This window comes from Copadichromis virginalis, linkage group LG7 (assembly GCF_057382275.1).
Source record: "Copadichromis virginalis isolate Kocher_CV1m ecotype Utaka linkage group LG7, C_Virginalis_male_GT1.1, whole genome shotgun sequence".
Taxonomy (NCBI): Eukaryota; Metazoa; Chordata; class Actinopteri; order Cichliformes; family Cichlidae; genus Copadichromis; species Copadichromis virginalis.
The window spans coordinates 5,091,093-5,109,231 of NC_140624.1; the positions used below are offsets into that span (position 1 = coordinate 5,091,093).

General features: G+C 39.9%; 1 protein-coding gene across 2 annotated transcripts in view; it reads right to left on the reverse strand.

Annotated features, from left to right (window-relative positions):
• Positions 1 to 17,605: 17,605 nt before the first annotated feature.
• Positions 17,606 to 18,139, reverse strand: part of amn1 (antagonist of mitotic exit network 1 homolog (S. cerevisiae)) — a 22,658-nt gene continuing 22,124 nt past the window's right edge. For both annotated transcript variants that reach the window (XM_085461299.1, XM_085461298.1), the window contains one exon: positions 17,606 to 18,139. This exon is cut by the window's right edge and continues 271 nt beyond it. The gene's annotated coding sequence lies outside the window, so the exon portion shown is untranslated.

Genomic DNA, 18,139 nt, shown 5'->3' on the forward strand with positions numbered 1-18,139 from the left:
TCATGTCTTAAATGTATTTCACATCGTTCACTTTTGAGTCACAAAATTTAGAAACATTCTGGGCCATTCATACAACCTGGAAAGTTTGGCTTAAAATTATTGACCAATTTAAACACTGGGTGGTGAACAGAAGATGGCAAAAGACAAAAAACAAAAACAAAGGGAAAAAAACAACAACTTGGTACCAAACTCTTGAACCTTAATGTCACAGAGTACATAGTGTGCATTATTATTACTATTATTATGTAGGCATTAGTAAATACTAACTTAATAAAGATGTGCCACGCTTAATTTCATAAGAAGCATGAAGATACAGTGATCTTTATCCAGAAGTGGGAATTATGGTTGTGGCTAAACCATTATCCACAAAAACATCAAAAATCTTAGCGTGTGAGGCTGTGCCAGTAAAGGGTCGTAGATTTGACATCTCTGAATGAAATTCAAAATGTTTTTTATAACTATGGTTAATGTATAGTTTGACTTCTAAGGTACACACAACACAACAAGACATAGAAGAGGGGATAGTTTACTACACATCATAAAAACAAAAACATTCATCTCCAATCTTTCAACTGTATCTTTCTGTTCTGACTTTAGAGTCTTTGTTTGTTCATTGAGCCGCACTTTGAGAATCACACCGTTGTGGTAGTGTGGGAGAAAAGGGTAAGGTGTGTGTTGGGTCTGTCTAGCACAGGCCCACCGCTGGAACGAGACAATTTAACTACACAGCAAAAGCATTGAACACCAAGTAGGCAAAGTTCTTTATGTTACTCATGCATGAGGGAGAGAACCACGACAAGCGCCGTTCCTTCGCTTGACCACAGTCGCTCTCGTCCGCTCCCCCGTAACACTGCTCTTTTATGGAGGTTACATGAATATACATGGGTTCATTAACATATGACGTCTACATACACACAAAGAGTACCTTGCCTGTGCGTTGTGTAAGTGTGTGTGTGTGTGTGTGTGTGGGGCCAGAGTGTGACCCCATGAAGGCTCCCTGAAGCTGGTGCCAGGAGTCTAGCGGTCCATCTAAACAAAAGGCTCTTACACTCACACGGATATACGTGTGTTTGCTATACCATAAATGAGCAAGAGAAGATACGACCTCTCCTAGGACGTGTGTGATCTATGCCAGAACACTCTGTAGAGGAGTGAACGCACCCCCCTCTTCATGCTACACAGAGTTGTTACAGACCTCCTAGGATGAGACATTCTTTCAATCTACAAATGATTATATATTTCTAAGCATATATGAGTAAATATTTCTAAGCATAAATGACAATGAACAATACAAATCTAACAGTGTGAGAGACTAAACCATTACACAAAAAACTTCTAAAGTCTAAAGAGTGTGTGAGGCTGTTAGCCGTGTTGTCCAGCAATAAACATATCCACAATGTGACTCTCAGAATCGCTGATTTCAATAGGTTTTACTTGGAGCAACGACTGAACCATGCGACTTATCTGCCTCCTTTATATGGGGTTGCCTCCTGAGGTACAAAATGAGTCTTTCAAATGTGTTGGAATATCCCACTGCATGTATAGGCACTCTGGACACCGCATGGTCTTATTTCTATTAGCCCTGACTCAGCTGTGGCCTGCTTTCAATTAGTTACGGGTTCACTTTCCTTACAAGTACATCACAGTTATTTGCTCCTGTGTTTAGAGGGAAAAAAGCAGCTAATAGTTTGTGGGTTTTGTGTTTGTTGTTAGTGGGTGTCTGTGGTGTTTTGTTTTGGGGTTGTTTTTTGTCAAACTAGGAGTGAACAAAAGCAGAAAAAACAGTAAAGATGCAGACTGTAAAAGTCTAGTTTATTTAGTGAATTCGTCAATTTTTTTATAGTCCACAAAGCAAAGAAGCCTACAACATAAATGGATACTACAACATAACATGGACAGTACGAAGTAAAACTCATTGTCTTAACAGTTTATATTCTTTACATTTAAGAAAAAAATGATATTGGAGTTTTTTTGGTGTTTTAAGCCTTCTGTTAAAACGTGTGTCTTCACTTCTTTCTCCCAGCAGCTTTACTGAAGTGACACTTTAACCTACAGCTGATGCTTCACATCACAATCTTTGTGATGAAAAAAAAACATGTTTTCTCGTTAAAATATGTTCATGCTGTTACTTCTCATGAAAATGGACAAAACCCCTGTTCAAGCTTCCTCTTCTTCCTTCCTCTTTATTAATTACCATAGATCATTAATAGGAACCACAAAAGATTTGTCATATTATCCCCACAAAACAACATGTTTTCATAGAAACCGTTGTGATACAGAGATTTAGTCTTGTTTCACAATGTGTCATGGTCCGGGCGTGTGCCAGTGTGTCTCCCTCCAAGTCGGCATCTTCACCCCTGGGAGGGGCCTCAGTGTTCTGCTGATTGCTCACACCTGTGGGTAATTTAGCCGGGGACTCATGAGGCCAGCGCACTCAACCTCTCGACTCGACTCTCCCTCCAGCCCAATCCCTGGAACTGCTGTTTTTTGGGTTTCTTCTTCTTCTTCTCATTTTTAGAGGGACTTTTACAAGAGGGAAGCTGGTTTTCTAATTAGCAGAAATGCTCAATAGACAGAAAAACAAGGACACAGCCCTAAAAGAAAATTACCGTGAGATGAGGAACACAGGGCACGGTGGTTAGCACTGTTGCCGCACAGCAAGAAGGTCCTGAGTTCAATTCCACCATCAGGCCGGGGTCTTTCTGTGTGGAGTCTGCATGTTCTCCCCGTGTTTGCGTGGGTTCTCTCCGGGTACTCCGGCTTCCTCCCACCATCCAAAGACATGCAACTTGTGGGGATAGGTTAATTGGATAATCCAAATTGCCACTAGGTGTGAATGTGCGAGTGAGTGTGAATGGTTGTCTGTCCCTATGTGTTAGCCCTGCGACAGACTGGCGACCTGTCCAGGGTGTACCCCGCCTTTCGCCCTATGACAGCTGGGATAGGCTCCAGCGCCCCCCGCGACCCTGAAAAGGATAAGCGGAAGCAAATGGATGGATGGATGAGGAACACAGCCATGTTTTACGCACACTGCAGTTCAAGAAGAAGTCAAGAAGGAGGAGACGACCGAACATCTGTGCAAAGAATGTTTATGTTCATCCTGAGAGGGGGGGTGGAGCTTGGAGGAGGCAACTTTAAATTGGGACCTTAAAGACTGGCGTTGCTTTGCTTGGTTCCAGATTCTAGCTAGACTGCGGTAGAATTCCAAAAAAGGGCATTTCAAAGAAATCGTTAAAGCGTAAAATTAGACATTTACACCCATGATGTAACCTTCTGACCATGCTTATTTAAACACAGTCTTGAAAAAGTGAGCAAATGTAGGTCGACTGCTCTTTGTAACTTCCAGATAATGTGTTAATGTCAGTTACTACTGCAGTCATCCTGTTGCTTCTACTCAGACTCTGTTATCTTGTAATATTGTATATACGGCAAAGGTTTAACTGACTGATGAAATACACATTGCTCCACATATTATGCATATATGCAAGAATATATATTTATCTTGTAACACTAATTAATATTAAAATCTGAAACATAATGTATTGTTTGGAGTTTAGTCTGTTACTGTTACTATTTTTACCATTTCTTCTTGGAGCAGATGTAACCCACAAAATTTCCTTAGGGGTTATTAATAAAGTATTCTGATTCTGATTGTTTCAGGATGACCTGCCATCATCCAATGACACATCTGCTTACCTGTATCTTTTTCTTGTTTCTCCTCTTCTTTTCTCTTTTTTCTAAACTGAGGACCTGAGGGCTTTGAACTTTTCTTGTCCATCTTGGTTTTAATTTTGCACTCCAGTATGAACACCATTCCCCAACCCGAGGATCACCACAACATAACCTAATAGACCTACCTATCTTAGTTCACAGATTAACTTTGCCTAGGGTTTATTTCTGAGATTTCGCACAACCCACAAAGTAAATTTCCCAGTGTTAAATCAGCAGTGTTAAAGTGTATTTACTCTAATATAGTCATTATAACAACAGCTGGAGCAAAACGCCTCCCAGTGTGGGTGATAATTCGCGGAGTTAAAAGAGCAGTCACAGTGTCAATGTTACTCTAGAAAGCTCCTCCCACCTCAGACTCCTTTTCAAACCAAGAGGATTTTTCACGATGCCATTTTCTTCACGTCAGTTACACGGCAAGTTGTTCATATTCACTTATTAAACCAACAATTTGACATTTTAAACACAAGTAGCATGTTAAAATAAGGTTACATTCCTTTTGTCCATGTTTATTATATATTTCATTTTGTACCTGAAGCAAATGTGACACTGCCTGTATGCTAACGTAGGGTTGTTAATTAGTGTTGGCGAAGACTGTAAGGCTTGTTAATTTATTTCAGTGTGTAGTGGTGATTGTGTTGTGTTCTAGCATGTTTGAAATTCCATTAAATTAAACCCTCCATGTGTTGGGAGCTACATATTAACATTAGCTAGCTAACTAGCATTTTGGCTAACCTTGGTGCACGGTCAATTCGCTTGTTATTGTTACATTTTAAATTATGTAAGGCAAGCATTAACTAATTAAAATTTTACACTGATGTTACATCTTTCACTTCTTTTTGGATACCTAGATATAGAGGTCGTTTTCAGTAAGGTTATTGTCTTATTTCAATTCCACTGTCTTCAGTGATTTTACAGTTACAGTGATTACAACCAGCAGGCAGTATAAGCTTGATAAAGTATCCAAAATATCCAGGATTCAGTTTGTAATGTTTTCTTTTTGTAGTTTGAACTTAAGATGACAGTGTTTGTATTTGTAGTGAGTTAACTTGATGTTAACTAATGATGGTATTGACACAAGTTACCTTTTTCCATTTTTGTTAGCAGACTGTGCAGTATGTTAAACTAAAGATGAACAAAATACTGACTCCCTAGTGCTAAGTTAGATCAGACAAATGGTAAAAGTACTAGTAATTATTTTAGGTCTGTATTGAGGAATATATTTCATGTAGGTGAAATACTCATTTAGTACAGGGCTTAAAAACTACAGCCAAAGGGCTGAAACACCTTGTTACACTGAAAAAAAGTAACAGTGTAAGAAATAACGCTGCAAGGCTGTTTTACTGGTATTTATGGGACTGTTTTAATTTTCACATTTTCTATTTACAGTAGTTCAAAGAAGAGCACTGACTATAAGAAATTACTGTCCACAGGAAGCATGTTGCTTAAAGCAAAACTGGGAGGTGTGCAGAAATTTGCTAGAGTATCTGAGCCAAGCCTTAAGGAATTTTGATTGCTGGTAAGAAAACAACATTGTATAAAAAAGGTGTTCAAGGTGCTTTAAGTTCTTTTTGTTATTTAGTCTCTTCAAACTGCATTTTATGATTAATTGAAAATCATTTACGTTTTGAAATCATCTTAGCTATGAATGTATATTTAGTGGGAAAACTGTATAATGTGAGTGTGTCAAGGTTCGAGTTTTTGAGGAGGAGACAAACGACTGCATGGTCCTCAGTAGATGTCAAAATAGTGGTTTTTATTATACACATATATATGTGGGGAAGATGAGCATCATAAACCTTTCAGAGCTGATCTCCCCCGAACAACCATGTCACAAGGCTTTTATTGCAATGATGACGTCAAGTCACATGATAAGTATCAGTCAGTTCTCAGAACTCAGGAAGTTCCCTGTGATGGCCAAACCCGTGGCCACACTCTAAAGTCGGTAACTTTTGTATTTTCATTCTTCATTTTGAACATGGTAATACATTTTAGTCTCCGATAACTTTATTGATTGGTTTGGATACATTTGTTCTATTTGTAAGCGCGCACATTTAGTTTACTTATGTATTCATACTACTTAATTTCTTTGCTTTCTGACTAACTTTTGTCTTTTTATTTCTTACCTGCCATCATCCCTGGGAGTTGCTGGACAAAAGATGGTAGCCAGGGTTTGAAACCATTAAATACAAAGGAAGATAATTGGACCACACCATCACTTCCTGCTGAAGGGGGGAATGTGTGTTTTCTTTACTTTAAAAACAAAGTATTTGTATTTAATTAAATATTTGAGTTTAGGGTTTAATGGGGTTTTTGATTTTCTTCTTTAGTGTTTAGTTTATTAACAAACTAGATTGTACTGCATCGTTTGTGATTTATGATTGTGTTTTGTTTGTTACCCCTCATGTGTCACAATGGTCTGATCAGCCATTATATATACCCTTGTATGTCATTTCATGTTTAGGTCAATTATGTATGGGCAGTCATTTGGTTTGTTAAGGTTGCAGTCTTTGCCTGAGTTCAGTTTTGTTTCTTTGACCTCTTTTATGAGCTCAACATTTATTAGTCTTGTAAATATAATTTTTGGGGGTTAAATAAATGGAAACTATATTTTTCTAATAACTCCTGGGCTCCTCCTGTTTTTCAACTCGGTCCATCACATTCCCCTTATATGGCCTCCAGATGTTTCCACTCAGTCCAGCACTTAGAGAAAACCAGTGTGTGTGGTGTGTATATCTATTCGTGTCTATTGTGAGTGTGTGTGTGTCAAACAGGGAGCATGTCCTGAGACGCCCTCACAGTTCTCCATAAGTGTGTGCGTGTTCTACATGACTATGTAGGTGCGTGTAGTGTGGACTTGAATGTGTGTACTCTGTGTAAGTGTATTCAATTGTTGTCCAAAACCAAATATGGGGTTGTCTTTAGTCAGCCTCAGCTTTGACAGCATTACAGTGGAATGTGTGGGGAGTGTGTAGTGCATGTATCTGCAGACCTCTTATTATTGCTCAGTTTAACATGAATATGATTAAGCCTGGAATGCAGGATTCTTCTGTAACCATAAATGATAAACCATAAGTGATGCAAAAGCAATAATACTGAGTGTGAATAGTAACACAGAGACAGTAAAATAATATTCCACCTGATAAGTGTCACTCCTTTTAATCTACCACTTATCAAGCATGTTACTGGCGCTTAATAATTTCGTTTTTATTTATCTGAGTCACTTTTGAAAAAGTATCTTGAAATGATCTTCATTTTAGGCTACAAAACATTAGATGTCATGTAATCTCTTTGTTTACTCAAACTTGTGTGCTTGTTTCCAGCATTTGCAAAGTTTGGTGTGCCAGCCGTAACAAAAGGAGTGAAAGTTTTTGATAGTTCAGGGACTGAGTTGGATGATGATGTATTTGAGGATATAGTAACAGATTCCTCAACTGGGATACTAACCATCAAATATGAAAAAGGTTTGTTTGAGTGATGTGTGTTTCACTGGATGCCATTATTTTAGTATCATTATTACATTGTTTAGGAGGGACCATGTACACTACATCTGTACAGATGAGAAAGTCATTGCGGCACTCTGTACCATGTGTTATTATCCACTTAGCTGAAAACAAACTGGTAGACAACACAGCTCCAAGCAATTTCTGGACCTTCTTCCAGCTCTCCAAGTGTCACCATCTTTCCTGTTCCTAAAGCTAATGTTTCCAGGCTAAAGGCCTCCCAATGCTTTATTTTATTACTATTATATTTATTTGTACTTGTGGTGTACTGTGAAGGTACACTCTGTAAGGCTGCATCTTTAGCCTGAGTATGAATCTCAAAAAACACATACTCCATTGAGGAGACCAAACTATTCACAGTAGATTGGCTTAATCCAGCTGCCCTGAGCTGTGCAGCAGCTGAGGCACACATATCCAAAGTGCTCTTATTTGACCTTTTCAACTTTTCAGATGTTGTGGGTGTTTCTTCTACATTAGTTGACATCACCTCTCCTGTAGTGCTAACGTCTTTAACTGCCACATCAGGCACTAGTAGCCTGTTGGTCAAAATAGTTAAGGTGTTTGGTATTTAAATGTTTTCTAAAACCTGTGGTTTGGATGAACGTGTACATGTTGTGAAGCATAGTGTTGTAAGATGTGCCAAACACAAAATGTGCTTTAAACAGTTCATCAAAAGCACCAAGTGAAGAGGTAGACTTGCATGGTATGGCATTCTTGTCAAGAATAATGAAGAACCGGTGGATGCCATTCTTTTTCACCCCAACAGCCAGGAGGTAGGGTTGAGTGCTGGTAGTGAGGCCATTCTCCCCGCAAGCTCCTCGGAGCCGGTATCTGGTTGCGGAACATGAAGACGCTCTTATTTTTCCCTTCTTTCCACGGAGCATCGGTTGCTTCTGATCTGTTACTGTAGACGGTGACGGGGGTGTCACTAAGCACCGATGAGGACCAGTCACCGCTGCTGCCTCCCATGGGAGAGCAGATCTCTTCCCCGTCCAAGTACAGAGGAACGCAGGGCTGCAGAATGAAAGGCTCCATGTTGTCTGTGCATAGAAAAGTGCTGGCCCTCCCCGTTTTTATTCTCCTCCCTCCACAGACCCCCCTTCCTCTAAGGGAGAAAACAATTTTTTCACACAGGACGTGATTAGTCACACATATGGAATCCAATACACACTTCCAGAGTACCCTCCCCCCACTGGATGCAATTCGTCGCGCTTATGGATCATATTACACACTTCCAGAGTAGCCTACTTCCGGTAAGGTCAAAAGGTCAAGGTGGGGTGTTACTTTTTTACGGTGTCTTAAAGTCTGAAACAGCCAACAATGCTCAGTTGTTAGAAACAATGTAACAATGCAGCAAGGTTGGGTAGTCGCTTAACTTACCGTAGAAAATCTGCTTATAAAAGAAACACACACACACAATTTGCCGTTTCAGCTCGATTGTCTGATAACAAAAGTCTTTCTATAGTGTCAGTGTAAAAAGACAAAGTAATTCCTGTTTGTATAAATTCACCATGAAAAGCCAAAATGCGCACAATGGCTGATGAACCTAATTAAAACGCACCCGCTACGAGAAGACAGAGCGTGCGCAGTGGGACCGCATGGCCCGGAAGTGCCCCTTTTTCGGATGAGTGGGCGCGCGTGCGTGAGAGTGCATGAGCGCGTGCTCGTACGTGCAAAAAGTGCCAGTTTTTAAGCTCGGCAATGGGGATGTGGAAAGAACTCTTCCTGGCTGCTGACTTTCCTGAGGATGCCACTGACGTAAATGCTGACATTGGTGAGCTGTTGTTTCTTTGATTAGCACACAGAACAGTTATCCTTTTTGTCTTTTGGGTCTACTCAAACATTTTGTCAATGCAGATGCATTGAAATGTGTTTTTGTTGATGATGATGATTCAACTTTATTAAAAACAAATAATTTTTTGCAGGCTGGGACAGTGACCTCTCAGCAATTCTATTGCTATTACATCTGATTCCACCATCTGGTCAGGGTCGGAAGAGACCAGGAAAGGTGTCAGCTTCTCAAGCAGAAAGGCGTCTTGTGGTCTTCAAGAAGGTTTGTGTTTCTTTTCTATTTTTATGTTATGAATTACCAATTTAAGAAACACTTGATTCTTATTGCCTGTCTGTATTTGTCTTTTCACAAATATTCAAGAGCACCTTAATGCCATCACTCCACATTTCACTACCACAGAGATTCATACTCAGGCTAAAGATGCAGCCTTACAGAGTGTACCTCCACAGTACACCACAAGTAAAAATAAATATAATAGTAATAAAATAAAGCATTGGGAGGCCTTTAGCCTGGAAACATTAGCTTTAGGACCAGGAAAGATGGTGACACTTGGAGAGCTGGAAGAAGGTCCAGAAATTTCTTGGAGTTGTGTTGTCTACCAGTTTGTTTTCAGCTAAGTGGATAATAACACATGGTACAGAGTGCCGCAATGACTTTATCATCTGTACAGATGTAGTGTCTGAGATTCTGTTTTTTTGTAAGATCAAAAGTATTGTTGTGAAAGATGACATTGTATTGCTCTGCGGAAAACTGATGGAAACCCTGTATTTTGATGACCATTATCATGCATTTAGGGTCAGACTGCATCCCAATATGGTGCTGAAGGTGTTGAACATCAATGAGCTGTGTTTCTTCTTCAAATGAAGTATGGCATTTCAGATTCCTCCCTGTATGTCATTCCGTATGGCGGTTTTATGCCGAACTAAATTCATTGTTTTAAAGTGTTTTATACACTACATGAGATATTTTTATATTTTGAGCCTGACATAAAAATAAAGCTGTTAAATGTATTATCTAGTTGTGGTTTTTGCTCACTTTTTTATATGTAAAAGCATTATTAAAAACCAGGTTTTCATGCTGCAAAACACAAAACTCAAAATCTTTCAACATTCCCTCCTGTTGGTAGCGAATTTAACAATATACAGCAGATACATCAATGTGTTTCAGACACAGACCCTACATTGTGAGTGCTTTCGGTCTAATCATAAAATGTGTATCATTCAAACATAATCATTCATCACATTAGTTTCATACTCATCGTCTTCTCCTTCTTCCTCGTCTGGCACAGTGACATATGCAACAAGAGATTGGGATATCATTCTTGATACCATTCCTCTTACACAGGGAATAATGCATGTAGTAAAGATACAAAACATGATAAGTATTACGCCAATAAACATCAAAACCTTAAACATCAAAACCTTAAACATCAGCATTTTCCATGAGCCGCTCATAAGCCAATCCCACCAATTACTTTGTGAATTTGCCCAATCGGTTACCTGTGCCTGTTTAATGTTTCTAAGTAATTGTAGAGCATTTGTCATATTGTCAGAATGCACATTGTCTGGAATATAAGTGCAACAAGTTGTATTAAACAAAACACAAAGTCCGCCCTTTTCTGCCAAGATCATGTCCAGGGCAACTCGGTGTTGCATAACAGTTATTCTTATGGCATCAATTTCCTGATTTTGCTCTTTGTTGATGCTGGTCGATGCATTTAAAAACAGCCCAAAACGATAGTCCAATAGTCAGGGGGTTGCTGTGGTTTAGGACAATTCCTGAATATTGACTGGCAAAGCTTACAGCGCATGTCACTTGGGTCATGTTCATAGGTCTGCCATATAATGTAGCATGCTGTGTTGTAGCAGGCATGTGTGAGCATATATAACAATTTTTGCCTTCTGTGCGATTATATATGTATCTATACCAGGCGTTGTTCATCCAGGGATGGATGTGGTCCTGTGTCACTTCAGCCAGGTGTGAGTTGTCATATGTCCATGCCCTTCTATGTAAGTTGGCTTCTTGATCCTTTAAGTGCATCAGGGTCCATGCTGTAAGCAGCAGGGCCAAGGTCGTCAGCAGAATAATCTTCATGATGACCAGACACACCGATTTGCTCTGGTGAGTAGACTACAGGCGAGAAGTAGAAGGCGGGATATACCCAATCAGCCCTCCCTTCACCTTATAGATCACCAAAGAGTCGCGGTGGTGGTATCTTTGTAGCTTCATTTAAAGGAAGAAGAGCTTGTGAATTGGACAATTGCAGGAAAAGGGAGTGAGACATTGTGTGCAGAAAAAATGTGCTGTGACAGCCAAAAAGCTACCTCCTTTTTCAACAGATAAGCTCCTGTTTCAACAGATAAGCTAACGGTTTTTCCTTTTAAGGAGTTATTATTGAATTCTATACATGCCACACCTGTAGTTGTTTGAGTATAAATAAAGAATATACTGAGAGCCCCAGCGCGATTCCCTCTGTGACGGGGCATCGTCCATGTACATGTAAAATCTCTGAGTCGGTGTTTCTTGCCTCCTAAGAGTTTTCTCCTCACAGGGTTTTTGCCGATGCCGCACCCCACCACAATGCCGCCCCGGGCAAAAGCCCGTGTCGCCGGTATCAAAAACCGCTAATGCATACTAGTCATTTAAGCGACCAATAATTTTTTGGAATTTAAAATGTGCTAACTCAATTTGCTCAACACAGCCCAGAGTAGTATTGAAAAAAATAATCTTGTTAGACACAAGAGCAACTCAAACATCTTTTTCGGGAGCCGAACAGGGCTAACACGTTTTTCCGTTAACTCCGTTCAACCTTGCACGGTGCTGGAGGCCTTTCAATAAATATAAGAAGATGGTTAAGGCGAGAGATTACTATTCTGTCTTTTACATCGGTACAAAGGGAGGACTAAAAGCCAAAAAAGAGAGACGTTTTTTAAAAAATGACACTTTAAAACAGTTCAAGTATCTCTGTGTTTACGGACAGTAATATCGAGTAAACATTTACCAGTCTGAAGGTTGGAAGTTGATCATGGAGCAGTCAAAGGAGCTTGCAAAGAAAAGTGTCTGGACTTCTTTAAGTTGCTTGAAGACGTTTCACCTCTCATCCGAGAAGCTTCTTCAGTTCTAAGGTCAAATGGTGGAGAGCACACGAAAACACCCGAAACTCTGGCAGATTGGGACCCACACCCAGTTTCACACCTTGGCTCAGGCGATTAGAGGATCATCGGGGGTCCTTTTGTCCCTCTGTGGGGGGTTACTCCCACTAGGTTATATCTGGGACTCTCCACCATTTGACCTTAGAACTGAAGAAGCTTCTCGGATGAGAGGTGAAACGTCTTCAAGCAACTTAAAGAAGTCCAGACGCTTTTCTTTGCAAGCTCCTTTGACTACGATGACCTGGATGACTGAGAACCTTCACAGACGATCATGGAGCAGTCAGAAAGCTTTCCTTTGTTAAATCAAACTGCTTTCTTATTACGACTGCTGATGATTACTTTGCATTGAATGAACTTAAAAAATTAATAATGTGTCCAATAATATGCATAATATATGGAGCAATGTGTATATTGGTTTCATCAGTCTCTGGGTGTGAGTATAAGCTTTGTGCAAACGTGAGCAGCAGGATGACTGCAGTTCCCTTATAAGTAGTAGCTGACATTAACAGGTTATCTGGAAGTTACAAAAATGACTTTTTTCAAGACCATCTTTAAATAAACAGATTTGGTCAGAAGTTTACAGATATTCATCAGTGGTGTAAATGTCTAATTATAGTCTTTTAATGATTTCTTTGAACGGCTCTTTCTCCAGGATGGGAGGATACAGCAGTCTAGTTAGAATCAGGAACAAAGCAGAGCAACACCAGTCTTGTCAGGTCCTAATTTAAAGTCGCCGCCTCCAGTTTCCAACCAGTGGCCAGCTGCCACCTAGCACTCACATAACAGAAAACATGACAAGGTCTTTGATCAGTGACCCTTGATCTGTAGTTGTTGATCAATGGTCATGAGAATTTGCATATTAATGATCAAGGAACTGATCTCACAGCCCATTGATAATTCAGTGGTGCTACTTTCAGTCATTGTGCAATATACTGTGTTATGGAAATTTTAACAATAACCTGCAACACACCCAGTGAGCTTGATTTGAAGTGGGTTTAATAAACACATTGCAATGTGGAGAGAGCATCCCAGTGAAACACCAGCACCATCTCTGAATTGTGGCCACCGTCCTTGCATCTTATATACAGAGACACAGACAAAGAACATTCCACTAACTCTCACATGTTGGCCCCTCCTCCTTCACAGAGAGAATTATGACTTTGTTTTCTGCTTGGCCGTCACCTAAGGATTTACATCCCTGATAAGCAGAAGGAGTCTCACTATCTGTATAATGTCTCCCATTACAATGGCCTCACTGTGTTAACATTCCACATGCATGTAAACTAGTGACAGGAATGCTCCTACAATAGTAAAGTGAGAAATTGATATTACTGTATCTAATGTGATATGATTAAATATGTGATTAATACATGAGAAAAGAAATCTGCCACCACAACTGTTTGTAGGGTTGGTGAAACCTGCAGTCAGCTGAGACTGAAGAAGTCACTTGGATGAGTGATGAAATGTTTCTCACACTGAAAGCGCTACGTCCAGATGAACAGAATAAACCTTTTGGGAACAGAAAACAGAAAAAATGACAGAAGGCAGACTTTCAGGCAGGCAAACTAACTACTGTAATCAATCTGTCTCTATAAAGCCATATGCGCTTAGATTGGAGATTCTGATGCATCACCGATCTCCACTGACACGTCGGAATCTGCATCCTGCAACAACCCCGCAAGTATGTCTTGCTTTGACTTTCCCATGTGATCAGTTGCTCTCTGCCCAGCCAATCAATCAATCAATCAATCAATCAATCAATCAATCAATCAATCAATCAATCAATCAATCAAGGCTTTATTTGCCACGTGCAGGTTGCCCTGCAGTGAAATGGGAACAAAAAAACTCCTCTGCACAAAAAAGCACATAAATGTCCACAACACAACATTATGGAACACATGACCAGCCACAGAGTCGGGTGGGGGGTGAGGAGTAATCCGAAGCAAACACAGCAGCCATCCTGCCCAGCGCTACCATTCCAGCGCGGGCTCAGACCCGCCGTGTTCCCAGGAGGGAACAAGCATCGAAGGCGTTTGGAAAGGGAGGGGGGATGAGTGTGTGCATATTAGTGTATATGTATGTGTGTGCGTATCCATAGTTCAGCTGAGACAGCGTCCTTCGCCCTGCCAGGCTAAGTAAACAGTCTTCCAGCCAAACCAGGTGGCCTTACATGGAATGGGAAGGAACAGACTAAACACAGTCGTTATCAGGGTGTTTTGTTGGGCTCCAGCCTTGCGACCGCAGCTGGCGCCGAAAGGGTATCCGTATGAAGTGATGGTGCTTTTTACTTTAGTGCGAACAACTCATATGAATTTCAAAGCTGTTCTAACAGTCCAACACTGGTCTCTCAATCTCCCGTTGGAGAGCCATGAGCTTCGCCATGATGTTATTAAACTTGCGCTCTGCGATGTTGTCATTCTTGTGCTCAAAGAGCTGATTCTGAGAACTCACGACCACAGTGAGCCTCCCCAAGATGTCATCCAATTTGCGCTCAGAGATGCTATTCCGAGCGAGCCCCTCCAAGATGTAATCCAGTCTGCACTCAGAGGTCTTATTCTGAGTATTCACAGCAGCCGTAGCCTCTCCAAGATCTTATCCGTGCTGCACTCAATGAGCCCATTTTGAGAAACTTACGCCTCTTCCCATCGTTTCAATCCCAGCGGGCAGCCTTGTGGGGGTTTGAACAGCCGGTTCCGCTTCCTTAATTCTTCGATAAGTCAGGGCCAACCCAGCTCCGAACAGCCAGAACCCTCTTATCATGGTTCCGAATAGGTAGATATCTTCAGCACTCAAGCTCACCCAAGCCCAAACTTCTCGTTGAGAAAGGGGTGTCAATTGCATTTAGGGACCAGTTGATCAAATCCATAATTCCTCTTTTAGGTTTCAGAGAGCAGACTGTGAGAGTGTTCCAGGGAAAAGTAATACAAAAAACACGAGACTAGACAAGGACATAAGAGGCTAAGCAGGGAAGCTAAGGGAGAGGAGGAGGAGAAAAGTGCGACCGCCTTCGTCAAGAGCAGAAAAAAAAAGCCACAGCCTGTGGGCATTGTATGCAATGAGTATGTTATGATACCATTGAGATAGAGCTTTTGTGAGATGTTTGTGTGATGCTATAAAAGAGGCGCTGCCCTGCCCAGAGCGCAGAGCACTCATGACTGCAATAACCATCAGTGCTGACTGTCTGTGTATTTCTCCCACGCCTGGTAATAAAGGTACTGACTACAGTTGACTGTGTCTGCAGACTTTGTTAACAGAAATTCCATAACATCTGTTATTAACATCATCCACTGGGAGCTTCATGGCATAAGTTTCAATGCCCAAGCAGTTCCTGTATGTGTAGATGGCCCACTACTGTTGTCTGCATGCTGTACAGTAGTGAATGACAAACAGAACACTGAAGGATTTATTTTCAGTGTTTAGCAATGAGTAGCGTTGTTTCCTTGTCTGTCTCGAACACCAAGGACATACAGAGAATGAAATTTACATTAGTGCTTGTTTCATGTCGAAGAAGTGCTTTGTTGCTGTCACTTGCTAATCGTAACCCTGGATCCATTCATGTTAACCAAATAACTAAGAAGTGTATTATTTTAATGATCATTATTATTTTGAATGAGAGTGTTAAAACAAATATTGATTTTTGTTATGCAACACCATTCTTCACATTCCTCCCCGATAAACAGGCTGCCTATAATCTATTATGAAAGCTCACACAGGCCGTTGAACATTAGTAATTTTACGATCCGTCAATGAAACGAAAAACAGAAATCTCAGCTGTTTCAAATTAAATCATCTCAATTCCACTGTGACAATATAGTGGCTTTTTCTGGCACAATAACTTTGTGAGTTAAGTGTATTGACTTTTTTATGTTGGTGCTGATATTCTGGTTTTAGCTCACTGAATATATAAACATCAAAATTTGCAACTAAGAGAAAATCAATAAAAATACATTTGCCAACTGAAAATGGTGTTTAAGAACAAAGAAATGAGAAGAATGATCATATGGGTGATTCAGCATATCAGTCCAGCAGCAAGATGGCTCACGGTTCAAAACAGCCTTTCTGAGTTTACATGTTCCCTCTGTGCCTGTGTACATTGTCTAGTTTGGTATTAATTAGCATTGTCTAGTTTGGTATTAGCCCCTGTGTGTGGATGTAACTTTGAATGATTGTCTCTATGTATGAGTGTTGCAGTGGACTGGCAAACTGTGAAGGGTGTATGGTGCATAGGTGGGACAGGTGGATCAACTGATAATATATTCAAATATGTTTTTACATAAAGTAATAAACTAACCCTTGTTAAAGATAGGTTTTCAAGCTTAGACAAAATGAATGTTCATGGCTGAAACACACACATAATAAAATTTTATCTCTGGCGAATCAAAGATCTCACTAGAGGTCACCATATCATATCTAAAAAAAATAATAACCACATTTGATTCTAAGCAGTAATTTCAGTATTTTTAAAGTAACCTTATGTCAGTGCGAATGAAACATGACTGTGTTCAGTAAGCAAAAGTGCATAAGTTTGACTTTCCTCCGCTTTATAGATTTTTTAGAAAACATTTTTTTAAATTACGTTTATATTTGATCAGGTGACTTAAAAAAGTGACATAGCTACATGGAAAGTGCCTGCAGGACTGTGTGCAACGGCTTGTTCCACACATACTGGCTGATCAGCAAGTGAGCTGAATGTAGCTGGTAGTTTGGTGAAGTATAGGGGAATTTACACTGATAGGGAGGGTTAGTTTCTCAAGTAGCAACATGTCAGCAGTATAAGGGCGATTACCTGGTGGTGTTGGAGCGATGCATCTAAAAAGGATATGAATCTCAACATGAAACTGTGCAATTGTGTTTTAGTTAAGGGAGTGAGTTCCAACAAGCCCAAATTGGATGTTGTTTGAACAGTGCCACATCTGACATCTGACAGATGCCTAGGGTCCCATATGGAAAAGATATATATAAATCTTATAAAGTTTGTATCTGTCTTGTGTGAAACTTGTATGAAAAGCATACAAGAGTGAAAACAGATATAAGATCCCTTGAAAAATTATATAAATGAAACTTGTATGTTTTGGATACTTACTAAAACAACATATGAAAGTAATGAGAAAGTGGCCACTTTCATGAGTAAATCATATAAGTTTTTACTATTTCTTTTCCATATGGGGTAATTTCCAGAAAACTGCTATAAAGTAAAAACATGCATAAACATTTTTGATTTGATATCAAACAATACAATAAGATCAACAAAGAGGATCGTTGCAAGGAGCAGAATAAAACCGTTAATGGGCATTTCACCTTCCTGTAATTTGGGTTTGTTTCAGATTATTTCCAGGAACTACGCCATTTCCCTTTAATGCTAAACAACTATTGCAGCTTATAAATCAATTATAATACCTACTATTAGTTTAGACAAAGACAAAACCACATTAAAAATGGATAATTTAATCGTAGAAACAATAATAAAAAATTTTTAAAAAATGGTTAGAGTACAAATACTGAAAGTGTAGAAAAACAGTAAAAAAAAAAAAACTCACAATGCAAATGTTACAAGTCAAGTTTTTTGTCAAAAAAACAACAACAAAGATTTTAGACTTACACCCCCTTTCATGGATATCACTTGTTAATTTGAACATGGCTCTGAACATGTGGACTTACTATCTAAAGTCTGCATGCACTCTCTGATGCACAGACACAAGACAAACTATGCAGTGTCATGCATCTTCAGAGCTTCTCAGCTCATTAAACAGAACTGCACCGACAGCAAATACCATGTATTCCTTTCATGTCTGTCGCGAGTACAGTGGTGAACCGACAAGGAGCAGTGACACAATAATAATCAATGACGAACAGAATGTCATCACTTGAACAAATTTGTAAAGGCTGCCAAGTTCCCACATCCCACAAGTCAGTAACTACACCTGCTCCATGACTGTAATGCTTTTTACAGACATGTAAACAAC